This window comes from Mesoplodon mirus, assembly GCF_964341445.2.
Source record: "Mesoplodon mirus genome assembly, chromosome: X".
Lineage (NCBI taxonomy): Eukaryota > Metazoa > Chordata > Mammalia > Artiodactyla > Ziphiidae > Mesoplodon > Mesoplodon mirus.
The window spans coordinates 74,537,178-74,551,611 of record NC_138981.1 but is presented as its reverse complement, the minus strand read 5'-3'; the positions used below and the strand labels follow the sequence as shown (position 1 = coordinate 74,551,611).

General features: G+C 34.3%; 1 pseudogene across 1 annotated transcript in view; it reads right to left on the bottom strand.

Annotated features, from left to right (window-relative positions):
• LOC309796230 (protein phosphatase 1G-like) overlaps nt 1-12,685 on the bottom strand; it is a 155,194-nt pseudogene extending 142,509 nt beyond the window's left edge. Inside the window, exons 1-2 of the transcript in view lie at nt 12,554-12,685; nt 10,645-10,708 (exon numbers count right to left, since the gene is read on the bottom strand). The product of the transcript in view is annotated as a protein phosphatase 1G-like (transcript). The remainder of the gene's footprint in view (nt 1-10,644; nt 10,709-12,553) is intronic.
• Nucleotides 12,686-14,434: the final 1,749 nt, after the last annotated feature.

Genomic DNA, 14,434 nt, shown 5'->3' with positions numbered 1-14,434 from the left:
CGTAGTATCTCCTATGTGTAAGGAACACTTCTAAATATTTTACATATTCAAACTCATTTAATTCTCACAGCAACTCTATGAGGTAAGTGTACTTTGATTATTTCTCTGTTACGTATGAGGAATGTAAGGCTCAGATAAGTAACTAGTGTAAAACAGTCAGGATTTGAGTCCAGGCAGCCCACACCCAGAATTCATAATGTAAATTCCCTTATTAAACCAAGCAATATTTTGCTATAGACTCAATAATATTTGTAGTGTGACATCATAGGTCAAATTTTTCCTGTACATATTTATGAAGAAATAACTGATAAGCCCCTGAAACTATAGGATTATACTGGAAATCTGGTCTCAATTATAACATCACCTTGGGCTTGGAGCAGAGTAATGTATTAATACTGAAACCCACTACCGTTATTTTTCCCACTTCTTTTGTTTTGTACTTAGGTTTAGGGAGACATATATTGGAAATAATAATCCTCCTTCTCCATCCTTTGCATTATGACCAGATTGTTTCATTACTTGTAACATCAGCATTCACATGCTTCCCTTGGACTTTCTAGCAGTATGTAAATACTTATACAGGGAAGAAGTTAAGAGAGAAAGATAAAGAAGAAAACTTGTGCAATAATTTTCTCTTAGCAATAGGCATTGTTGGAGTTGCTTCAACACCTGCAGCAAAATACGAGTAAAAAGGGCTTTGCCCCAGATTTTGAAAAGGGACTTTCATATCAGAATTTTTCTTCAGTATTTTATGGTAAAGAAACCAACAAACATAAAATGGATTTGTTCCCTCAGGGAATACAGAGAGGCTTTTGGGGCCAGATTAGCTAGGAAGCTGCTGGACAGAGATTGTTCATCATTTTTCAAAAAAGACATTTCACTTACAGCCTAAGAAGTGTTAATGAAGCATTCACACTTTTACCAAGTGAAGAAGCAATAGAAAAACAGCTCCTTCAATCTCTTTTCAGAAATTCTCAGCAGTAACACATGGACTGCTCCTATGCAATCTTCAGACAGCTGTAGTATTAAAAGATAAAAGATGAAAGTGGACTCTCAAAATAGGAAAGAAAGGAAAAATGAAGGGAGAAAGAAACACACACACACACTCACTGTTTTGAAAACCTTGCTTCTGGTGCCTTAATGAATAACATATCATGAAAGCAGAACTTCTGGGAGATGTCTCCTTTGACAAAGGCATTTTCTAGCATCCTTGCATAAAATGAATTCCTTACCACAAATAAAACAATTAGAGATCAGACTTTCACTTCTCTATAAACTGTTGTTGATAGAATTGTATGGATGAACAACAAAACCTGTTTAAGTTTATCAGGCAACTTTCTTTTTTCTTTCTTTTTTTTTTTTTTTTTTTTTTTTTTTTTGCAGTACATGGGGCTCTCACTGTTGTGGTCTCTCCCGTTGCAGAGCACAGGCTCCAGACGCGCAGGCTCAGCAGCCATGGCTCACGGGCCTAGCCGCTGCGTGGCACGTGGGATCTTCCCAGACCGGGGCATGAACCCGTGTCCCCTGCATTGACAGGTGGACTCTCAACCACTGCACCACCAAGGAAGCCCTCAGGCAACTTTCAATAACTCATATTGCTAGTATCAAAGACTTTATATCACAGCATATGCCCCTTCTCTGCATTCATTACAGATATTTATGTTGTCTGTAAATTATTTACACAAACTGTTGCCAGTCTTTAAGAGGCAGGGGAGATGGCACAAGCTGCCAACTATTAGATTTCCTTGAAGGAGGCCATTATAAATCATCATCCTCAGGAATTTTTTTGACATAAGATACTTAGGACTTATTCAAGACAAGCAGGACAAGCCCTCTGAAAAACTGTGAAGTTTACCCTTAGTTGCTGTCTACTTGTCTGCTTAACCTTTCCTTATTCATTTAGTGGAAAGTTTTCCAGGACTTTTATTTTTGGTGTTAAATGCAATCTTAATATAGGACAAGAAATCAAAGGGCACCCTCTATCTTAGAGTAGAATATTCAGGCTCATGTATCTGAATGTAGGCCGTCCAGATTTGCTGTCTCACATTTTTTACCCAAAAGAATGGCCCTGATGTTTAGGTGGAGCACTTGAATGAGAGAAGTGTGCTAGACACATATTCCAGAGTTTAAGGAGTATGGCCCTGTATTCCTATCTCTGAAGAGGCCGCTTTAGTGCTGATTAAAATGTTATTAATATTGAACAACATAGTGACCACCTCCTCCTCCCTACTCTTTTGTCAACAAGGAGCATGACTGTTTTTTTTTTTTTCTGGAAAGATAGACAAAACTTACTCCCTGAAAAGGAAAAAGAGGATTTGGACAACATAGAGGCAAAAGTTGAAAATTACACTGCCATATAATCTTAGTACCATTTCTTTTTAAGTATTCTGCAATCTTCATGTTATTCAGACCCCAATAAGGAAGTATTTTTAAATGATGCATTGGTTTCATATTACACTGATTTGAAGGAAATCCCACACATAAAACTGCATTACTTAGAAAATATTTCTTTCTTGGGTGATTGCTGCACAAGCATATAATTGAATCAGTGTGATATCTCAGCTCCATAATGGAAGTCTTCCTGCCCATAGAATAAATATATATTCCTACTTGTACTTAATGTAATTTTTAAAAGATTTGTTTTAATCCTATCTATATGTAGTTGAAGAAGAGAACACACAGACCTTCATTTTACAATTTATAATGGACATACATTTTCTCCACAATTCTCATATGCAAAGAATGCCCCATATCTCTATATTTTCTTTTTTTCTCTTTTTTTTTTTTTGTGGTATATGGGCCTCTCACTACTGTGGCCTCTCCCGTTGTGGAGCACAGGCTCTGGACACGCAGGCCCAGAGGACATAGCTCACGGGCCCAGCCACTCTGTGGCATGTTGGATCCTCCTGGACAGGGGCATGAACCCATGTCCCCTGCATTGGCAGGTGGATTCTCAACCACCGCGCCACCAGGGAAGCCCTCTCTATTTTCTTAACTCAAATTACATCTACCTCTATACTCCAACTTGTCAGGATGAGACCTGTATCATTGGTGATTTTGAGCCTTCTTTGAGACTGGAGTCCTACAGTGACAAGAAAATACAGGAAGGTCCCTATTATCTTCATTCCATTTTTTTAATAGTCACTGAAATATTCATTGTCCAAGCCCCCTTAGTCCATTTTGAAAGATCATTGTTTACTTGTTCTCCATGTCTTCCTTCACCTTTAATTAGCTCCCACCCTCTAATAAAAAGTTGGACCTTCTTGATACATTAAACTTCTGTTTTGGGCCCTGAAATAAAAAATATATGAAGGACCTCATGAAGCAAGGAGCCAAGATTCAGAAAAGGCGTGTTTATTTCCCCAGGATACAAGAATTAAAGCACTTCTCATTCTTTGCAGTTTCCTGCTGCATAAAGAACAAAATGGAAAAAAACAAAACAAAAAGCAAAAAAAAAAAAAAAAAAAACTAATGACAGTTAATCCTGACTTAAATGTTTGTTGAAAGTTCAGTGCAGTCAGTGATTAATGAAGCCAACTTTGTAGGTTCTATCCCCGGGTGGGCTAGTTAGCATCATTTTATCCTAGTCACAGATTATATCTGAATTTGTAAATATCTTGCAAATATTTGTAACCAGTCACAAGGATAACTGACTGCAGATGATCTGACACAAACTCCTAACTTGTAAGAACCATAATGTAGTGTTATATGCATCTTCATATTTTCAGTAGCACCTAGATTATGTTTCATAGACGTTTGTTCAATTGAACTGAATTTAATTGAAATTGATCATCATTGAAAGATAAGTGGCTAAGTAACAATCACTCTTTGTCTAAAGTAGATGATGTTATAGAGTCATAAGGATCACAGTTGAGAAGAGTGGCTGGTACCAAAACCTGAGTAAAAAGATCAAAAACATTCTGGATTAGTAAAACTTTTCTAAAACAAATAAGTACTATTCTTAAGTTATTTCATTCATAGAAAAACTCATTTTAAAGATAATTATGTATTTTCATGTTTGGGAAATGTTGACTTACACCATAATATTTGAAGCTTGAGAACTAAAGAAAGAGTGCATGATTGGATTGAGAAGTGGAGGCAAAAGTGGACACACACTTAATTTGAGAGAGCATCTACCAACCTGTATAATTTTAAAGATCACACTCATCTTCCTGACCTCAACACTATTAGCATTCCTTTACCAAGGGTTCAAAGAGTTAATTCCACAGTCAGAGTTAATTCCTTAGTTTCTAATACCCTGGTAAAGGGAACTGTTTGAGCTTCCATAACAAAACACCATAAATTGGATGACTTAAACAACAGAAATTTATTTTTTCACAGTTCTGGAAGCTAGAAGTTCAACATCAGAGTGCCAGCATGGTCAGTTTCTGGTGAGAACTCTCTTTCTGACTTCTTATGGCTGCCTTCTCTCGGTATTCTCAAATGGAAAGGGAGAGAGAAATCAAGCTCTCTGGTGTCTTTTCTTGTAATGTTATTAATCCCATCATGAGGGCCCCAGCATCTTGACCTTATCTAAATCTGATTACCTCTCAAAGGCCCCATCTCTGAATACCATCTCATTGAGGATTAGGGCTTCAATATATGAACTGGAGGAGGGAGACAAACTTTCAGTCCCTAACACTGTAAGGGTACAGAGCACCCTTTGGTATTAGGCTATGGAGAGAACACACCAAGCACCTTTGGCAGGGAAAAGAGAGGCCCAACAATAGCAAAAGAGAAAGAGAGTAGAAACAAAATGAATCTACTTCAAAATTGTGTGGCCAATCCAGATACTTCAAAAACATTAAATTTAAGTCAGGAATTCTGTTCCCTTAAGGCAAATGTTATATGATTTAATTATTAGTGCTATACAACATGAGACTCTCCATCTTTCCAAATATCTAACCATACTCCATTAGAAAAGTCTAATATGTCATTTTTCAAAGTAATACAGAACATCAGTATGATTTCTACAGTATTTCAAAATATCAATTGTCTCTCAAGAGCTATTTTGAAGACAATGATTTTTTGTATTTGAATTTTTACTTAGTTTCCCCCCAACCTATAATTTTGCCCTGTTCATCTTTGTATCCTACAGAGAGTGCATAATATTTAGCAAACACTAGATACCTAAAAAAAATGATTAGTGGATTTAAAGTAAAAAATCTAAAAATCTGCTGTGATAGTTAAAACCTTGAAAAAAAAATTTATAATAACAATTTTGGTTTTCTGTTTTTAAATAGCAAGCTTCCATATGTTACTTACCCTTCTAATTTATTTTTATATCTCTTATTATTTTAAAATTATCTCTCAAGATGTTTTCAAAGTAAGAAGGCAGTGAGGTATTGTGTTAAAGTTAAAATAAAATAGATTATCTTAACCTCTACTGTGGTATTGCTTCTAATGAATAAATCATATAGTAACATTTAAATGAACAGTATGTTAAACAGAATTTGAATTGAGGGAAGTGACTTGTCATTCATCACAACTATACATTGTTCTAAGGAGACATAGAATCATTCACAAAAATATGACACTAGGAGAAAATGTTGTAGATTCAGCTTTGGAACCAATCCAGAAATGTTTTTAAGTAAGTTCCACAATTTTCCTTAAGCTTTACTTATGCCACATATATTTGCAGATTTTTTGTAGATTTTTTAAAGAGCTTATTCCCCAGCTGTGTTTTCTTTGCAGAGCACTGTAGTTAAGCTTTTATTTTTAATCTGCTTTTAAAATGGAAAGAAAACTTCATAGTTGTCCCTAATTTCCAATTTTGAATCATGTCATTACTGGGTATTTCTATTGAAAGCTGAGTTATCAATCTTGTAATAATTAAAAAAAAAAACCACAAGGAGATGTTTAATGAAAGAAATTATTTGTTTTGTTATGTGCTTTTATTCTGAATAAAATCCCCAGATATATCATCTTTCTTATAATATACCACAACTAAATCTATTAGAGTTTTCTATCAACACATGAAAATAAAATTCCTTATGAATTATTAATACAGTTCTTGGGTACTTTTCAGTGTTGTTGTCATGTTTTTGCTATTGTTGTTGTTTTCCTGTTGTGGAAATTAATTACTGGGACAAATGTGAGCCATATGAGGTGATGAACCTTGAAGTTCAAGGTTGTATTGAGACTACTCAGGTGGTGTCTAGTTTCTCAATGAAACACCTTAGTAACTTATAGGGTTACTCTCAAAACTTCTTCAGGTCTCTACTGAAATAGAATGCCAGCTTGTTGTTTATTGATATACACTTGTATTATCTCCATAAATACAGAATGTGAATGAAAATCATCAAGTTCCTTTTGTCCTTTACATGGAGCACCTCTTCTCTATTTATGACAAGTCATATTGTGTGGATCATACTAAGAAAGTGAAATGTAACCAATTATAATTCAAGGTAATCGGATATAGCCATACACACATTTTAAACATTTGCACAATGTGTCTGTTCTTTAACTCAGCAAAACAGATTTGGAAATATTTGCAAAAAAGGGCACCTTACATATTGAAACAAAGTTTCTAAAAGTCTTACATACATTTTCAATATATCTAACTGCCTTTATCATGGAGTCACAACCCTTGATTGATTGATTGCATTATAGGAAAGACAGTAAATATTTCAAAGAATGTCATCTAATTTTCCTCTTAAGACATTACCCTCTAATATATTTCAAACTCAAATAAAATTTTGTGAGTGTCCTGATCCTCTTGGCCTTATTTTGTTCATTGTTGCTTTCTACTTGCTTCTCCTCCTTGACTTTGCCATTGAAACCCATGCAACATTGACCTTTCCTTTTTTCATATTCTCGTACCTTCATGTCCCATAAACATGACCAATATGACTATCTGCTGTAATTTGGGAAAACAACATACCTGCTATATCTATGAATTCTTCCAAAGTCTGTCTTTTCATGGTGTATGTTTTAAAATGGCATGTTTTATAACAATATCATGAAATCTTATTTAATAGTGGGGCATTATAATAAATACCCAGATTTCAGTAAATCATACTTGATATTTTTATGTGAAAACTATTTAATTTTAAACGAGGTTTTAAATTTAAAAATCAACAAGGGAGATAGTATTTACAAATATGTAAAGGTCAATTTTATCATCATATGACACACTTGAAAACAAACATGGATAATTTTGTTGATTTACTTCGGAATTATGTAAATTAATTGAAGACAAGGAAATGACCCCAAACTGAAGGTTCAGTACAATCTAGTCAACAAAGTTCATAAGCTTTAAATAGAAAAGGAATTATTAACAAATATGATACATAGCACCTTGTTTTATGATGAATAATAATTCTACTGATAGAAAAACAAAAAAATAAGACTTCTATATCTGTGCAGCTACTACTTACACTTTATAAAAAACTCATTAGAGAATAGCAGGAGAAAAATTGAAGTATTTATGCTATGTAAATAATAGCATTTTATAACCATATAGTTTCAGAGCTAGGAGGGAACACAGAGTTAATTCTAAACGGGTACCATTATAAAGGTCACCCAACTGGTTTAAAACAGAACCAAAGCAGAATAGAAGCACTATGAAAAGAGAAAGGAATTAACATAGAGTCCCTATGGGATTGATAATGGGTTCTTTACATAAATTCTGTCTTGTAATACTCCTCATACCCTGGTGAGCTAAGTACTATCATTATTCGCATTATACCAATGAGGCAGCTGAAACTCACCCAGGGTCAATTCAGTACTGATGAACCAAGTCAGTCTAAGTCCAAAGTCCTTGCTCTTTCCATTATGCTGCTCTGCCTCTCATATTTTCTTTTCCTGATTTCCTGTCCAGTGTTCTTTGGCTATATCATTCTGTTGATGTGCCTTTTCTGCTTTACCATTAATAATTGAAGCTCAAAGTGCAAGAAGATTTGAAACCATGCCTTATCCTACATTTTGTAGTACCTATAATATATTATATCTCCACTGCTTCACTTGAAATCTCAGCCACGTGTGTGTTGCATAGATAGCAATTGCATGAAGATGAGAAAGTGTAATAACTTCGTAATAGAATGATAATAATGTGCACGGCCATTAGGGCATGTTTTAATTCCAACATGCACTGAGTCTAGGATCAAGAAAGGATCCAATGGATGTAGTATTGGACCATAAGGTAGGAAAGGCACTCCTTAACCTTCTCTGAATCTTAGAAGATTTAAAAAGTGTGAAAGATAGACTGTGTCACAGACTTTCAAGCTCTTTTTCTCAAATCCATTTATAGAAAGCAGAGGGTAAAAAAAGGGAGTGCAGACATGGCCAGGCTCCAGAACACCCACTTCCACTGTAACTGTAAGCTCCATTTCCATCTGTTTTGTATATTAGACTTCTGTTTAGTACTTGATTTGAAGAAAATATATTTCTGCCAAAAATTTTAAAATAAAAATATTTTGATGATCTTTAAAGTTCCCTACTGTTCCAAATAATGTTGGTAGTATGATATTTTTAAAATTTATTTAAATCTGACTGAAAACAAAGATCTGTTTAAGTAGTAAGAATACTTAGACTACACAATTTTTTTTTCTTCTGCTTATACATTTTCTTGGAAACACACCATTTTTTTGCTGGTTTCAACTAGCACAACAGTTTTTTATCCAGCAAGTAATTTTTAAGGTCTCTAGTGTTTGAGTATATAGAAGGGATGTAAAAGGAAGCTATAAATTATAGAAGTTCTTTTTGAAATAATGAGAAAAACTGTCCTCTAAGACTAGCCAACTATAGAGCAAAAAAAAGCTAATTAAATGAGTCTGAATGTGCAAAAATGTGCTTCTGACTGGCCTAACAGAAGAAATCAGTGTTCTTTGTTTTATTTCCCTTGAAATAATTAATTTATCATTAATCTATTTTTAATCAAAAATGTGTATTAGTCACTTCCATTTTTTATTAGCAGACTCATCCTGCCATCTAGTGGTGAGCTTGATGACAATTATTGTTGAAATAAGATAGTTATTTAAACCTACTAGGTAACTCGGTGATAAATGGAAAAGAATCCCCAAAAGCAAAAAAAAAAAAAAAAAACAAAGAATTTGTGTCAGAGTAATTGAACACCTTTTTACTTCCTTTGCATCATCAGGTATATTTCTCAATTCCTTTTCTTTTGAGTTACCTAGAACATTTAAAATAGTTTTGTACACTGGTTATCCTTAATTGTTCGCTGTCATTTTTACTGACCTTGATGAAAATGTTACTGTCAGTTAACTCATCCTCATTATTTTGAGAACTCTTAGGAACATCCAGCGAGCCTATCTAAAAAGAACTTGCTTTTTGTTATTGAGAAGGCTTCCATCATCACCTTTTTAAAAATACTTCAATGTTTTTGTATTTTATTTATTAAACAGTAAATTGAATTGAGTAAAAATTCTTACTTTAACTTCTTGCCAATCTTATCTTCTCATGACTTTGTATGTCTATTCTAAGCTCACTGTTCCCACAAAACCCCACTTCTGTGTTTTGACCATCTTTTCACTTTACCTAGAAAGATTGTTGAATATATCTCTGTCTGTCAATATTCTACATATCTCTTAAGATACTTTCATTCATTTAGTAATATTTAAGTGTCCACTTTATGCAAAGTATAATTCTGGGAATAGTTGAGGTAAGTGAAAAGAGCTTAAGGGTTTATGTCAGAAAACCAGAGTTTAAATGTTAGCTCTGCTTCTACCTAGTCATGAGACATTGAACTAGTCATCTCCCCTGCTTTAGCCTCAGTTCTTTAATCTCTAAAAAATTGAATTAATAATAGTTGCTCACTGGATTGTTGTAAATAATGAATTACATAAGATACGCAGAAAAAAGAAAAGTATGACATAAACATCTAGCACGGTGTGTCTGCCACATAAACACACCTTGAGTAAAACGTTACTTCTTCTTTGAAGCCTTTATCACCCACAAAGATGTGTTTTCCTTTACCACACAACACTTTGGAGAAGTATGGCATAACAGTTAAGTGTGAAGTTTTGGGAGCTAGATAGATGGAGGTTAAAATGTCAGCTTAATACTCACTAGTATGTGAGCCTGAGAAAGCCATTTAATCTTCTGATCCTCATCTTCCCCCCCCCCTTCAAACTTTAGATAATAACAGCTATTACTCACAGGGTTCTTGTAAGGATTAAATGTTATGCATGTAAAATGCTTTGATAGTATCTTCTGCTGTTGGTATCATAACCACTTTTTAATATTTGTCTAGTCTCCATTACCTAATTGCAATATTTCTGAAGAAAAAGCTATATTCTACTCATGTTTATGTCATCCATAATGCCATGGACCTAGGTTTGTCTCAATAAATGTTTGTGAAATGACTTTGAAAAGCAAGCATTCATTCTTCAGGTATCACTGTACACGTGAAGGAGTGGAAAGCACTGATGTACATGTAGGGTTACTTTACTAATCTCAGTGCCTCAATTCACATAAAACTGAGATCAGTTGCTAAATTTCTCTTAATATGTGTGTTTTGTTAAAACAGTCAAAAACACTTTGCATTGTTTTTTCCTTTCAGACATAAAATATTCAAGTGTTCAATATTTCCAGGCCACAAAACATCAAAACTGGAACACAAATGAACATGAAGCATCAAAGGCACTAGGTGGGCAATGGGCAAACTATTGCTAGTAATCTTACCAATATCTAGGCTTTGGCTAGAAATAGCAATTCCTTTGCCATAAACTTGATGATTTTCAGCCTCCTATAAGTAGGAAAAAAAGTATTAAACATTTAATTATCTTAAAGTGACTTTGCTAAGTGAATTATCCAATATAACAACAAATCTGTGACAGAATAAACTGTAGAATATGTGCTTACTCCACAGACTACTGGTTATCTAGGTGTTCTGGCTGTTTATCAACATTACTATTAAAATATGGTGTGGTTCTCTAAAAGATCTGGAGTTTCCCTTTTCTTGGAAGGCTGTCTTGATTAGAGTCAGACAGCCCTAGACTTGAATTCCAGCTTGCATGCTCATTGTCTGTGTGACATTTAATGAACGGCTAAACCTCAAAAAAATAAAATAAATAAAATAAAATAAAATAAAAGGTCTAGAGTTTCTATGAAAGTAAAAAAAATGTATATTAAATATCAGAATCAGTTTACATTTATGAAAACTCTTATGGCAATTATAAGGTAAGTTTTCATTACCTCTTTATGTGAATGAAATATCACTCTGGTAATTGTTTTATCTTCAATCAGATACAGTTCACAAATATAAAGTAAGAGATTCATTGGACCATTCTAATCTATTTTAGTAAGTAAAATGAATTGCCCAATTCAGAGACCATAATTTCTCTCATAGAAATTGTCTCAAATCCTTTTCTGGAGAGGAAGTGAAAAAGGCAGAAAGCAACCTAGTAAAATTCATCAGCCATTTGAAAAACCCTGCTTTAAATCCCACAATTTCTATTGACTCATTAAGAGGAAAAATGAACGTTATCATGGGACTCAATTTTTTTTTTAATTTTTGTTTGCCTAGACAAAGTTGGTATGGAATTTGCAAAAATAGACACTCAAAAATAAGAACATGACCATGTATGCAGAACAGAGTTGTATAAGAAACCTGGACAAGGAATGTGCCATCAGGTCTGAACACTCAAACACAACAATCATTTGAATAAATTACTTAAACAGATTGTGCCCATCTCTCCCTTGAGATAGTTTAAATGCAGCATCTTTAAAAATCATGTTCAATCTTATGTCTACTGTCTGGCATAATATAAGAGAATGATGCCCAAGGCTAGGTAATAGACTAGATTAAGCCTAGAGAGTCCTTCTGTTCTTTTATAATTATGATACAGTGAAATTTCAATTAACCAGAATATTTGGAGGACTGAACATCCTGAGAAATTTTATGTTATTTTGGGTTTTTTTTTGAAAACTGAAAAGGAAAACCATCTTAAATTTGGTCCAATTTTGTAAATCTTTTTTAGGTTGTCTGATTCTACTTTCCTGTCACATGACTATCATATTTTCTTCTTTGAAGCTTTGTAAAATTCAGGGTCATCAACTTGCCCATCAATTCTTATTATCCAGGATTATGGAAATAACAAAGTTCAAGTGATATATTCTTAAGGCAGAGCAAACAAGATTTTATAATGGATTTGATGTGTGCACAAAGGAGAAAGCCTAAAGATTACACCATGATTTTGGGGCTGAGCAAGTGGCAGGAAGGAGTTGCCATTAACTGAAATGGGAAAATATGTGGAAGGATCTCATTAGGGTTGAAATATCAGGAGCTCAGTTTAGAATGTTCCTTTTGAGATGACTACTTGCCATTCAAGAGGAGATGATTGGTAGGCAGCTAGTCGTATGGATCTGTAGTTGAGGGGAGAGCCAGGTTTCTACTGCACAATTACCCAATCATTCTGTAATCCCCAACTTTAGTCAAAGTAACCATGTTCTATATCAGCGGTCCCCAATATTTTTGGCACCAGGGACCGGTTTCATGGAAGACAATTTTTTTCATGGATGGGCGTGTGGGAGGGGGATGGTTCAGGCAATAATGCGAGCAATGGGGATTGGCAGATGAAGCTTCGTTCACCTGCCTGCCACTCTCCTCCTGCTGTGCAGCCCGGTTCCTAACAGGCCGCAGACCGGTACCTGTCGGTGGCCTGGGGACTTGGGACCCTTTTCCTATAGCATCGGGTACAAAACTTTGAAGCTTCAAAGACATTTCCCCCCGCTAAATCATTTTTCCTCATGGTTTCCTATTACACATAAAAATGTATATATAATGTACTAAAAATCATAATAACAATACCCAATATATGCGTTATCTCATGTAATTCCCAAACTAGATGAGAGATACTTTTATTATCCTACATTACTGATGATGATACTGAGACTTAGATAGCTTTACCAAGGTCACACAAATGTGAGTTGAGTACTGGTTTAACTGTCTTCAGATCCCCAAATTTTAACCACAACCTTGTTCTGCCTCTCTCCTATGACATCATTTTCCCCTTTCTGCATTATTTTGCTTTTTTCAGCACACGTGCATGCACACACACGCACACACCTACTTGTCAAGGTTTGTTATCAGTACAGATCAAGGTTAACAGAACTGCCATAGGCTCAGGTGCTTCTTACTACTGGTAGCTTCTTCAATCCAATTTCTCCTTTTCCCCTCTCAGTGTATTCATTTTGTTTTGGTATCAGATGAGAAAAATATTTGTTACATACTTGATATACATATGTGAGTACTTTGACATCACACTTCTCAGTTACAGCAGTGGGGGGAACATAGACCTGGCAAAAATTGACATAATTTTAGGTAGAAAAGGGGCTCCAATTAATATTTTGGCATAATTAAATTTGCTACAATTATTTTGCCATGCAGATTGATTTCTGATGATAGTATTTTTGAATTCTGTAAACATGTTGTCAAGAAATCACTTGACATATAATTGAGTTATGCTTCTACTTACAACAGTAATGAAAACAAATATGGAAACTATGCATTCTGGGCTTTTTCCCCGCAAATAATACTTTCATATTGTTGAGCAATGTATTTTTTCTCTCTTTCTCTTCGTTTGTACTCAATGTGAGGATAAATTTGTCTATCATAGTCTAAATTTATTTTAAATGAATTTCTATGTCATCTTTTTACAGTTCCATGTACTTGTAGTTTCAAAATCATGTTCACAACCTGAGTTTGATTTCATTGACAATAGTCCTGTTTTATAGCTGAAGAGCCTCAGGGTCAGAGAAAGTAGGTGATTGACCCAAAATTTCTTATTCTTATGAGCAGCAGAGCTAAATTTACAACCTGATGTTCGAGTGCAATTTATCTCAAAATTTAGTGTACATAAGAATCATCCATGGATCTTGTTAAAATGAAGAATTTGATTCATAAGATCTAGAATGCAGTCCAAGAGTGTATTTCTAACATGCTCCTTATTGGCAATAAGGCCACCAGGTCCAGGACCACATCTTGATTAGAAAAGGGCTAGATCAAACTGCTGTTCATAGTTGAATTCAGAAGAAGGATTTAGACTATTTGCTAAGTTTATTCACTCACTTTCAAATACCTACTATGTTGAAATTTTGTGGATGTAAAGATGAAGAAGCCATAGTCCTTGTCTTCAAAGAATTCACAGTCAAATTGACAAGGTAAACCCCTCTAAAAACAAGTACATTGTATAATATACATATATGAATGTGAGGTAATTTTAAAAGGAAAGCAGGATTTCATTCTTTCTGTAACTACAAAAACTCAAACAATGAAAAGATATACAATATATAAAGTGAGAGATCCCCTTTCATTTTCATTCTTAGTCTTCAAAAGTAACTACATTTTTTCCAGTTTTATTGAGATATAATTAATATACATCACTATATAAATTTAAGGTGTATAACATAATGGTTTGACTTACATATATTGTGAAATGTTTGCCACAGTAAATTTAGCTAGAAGTAACTA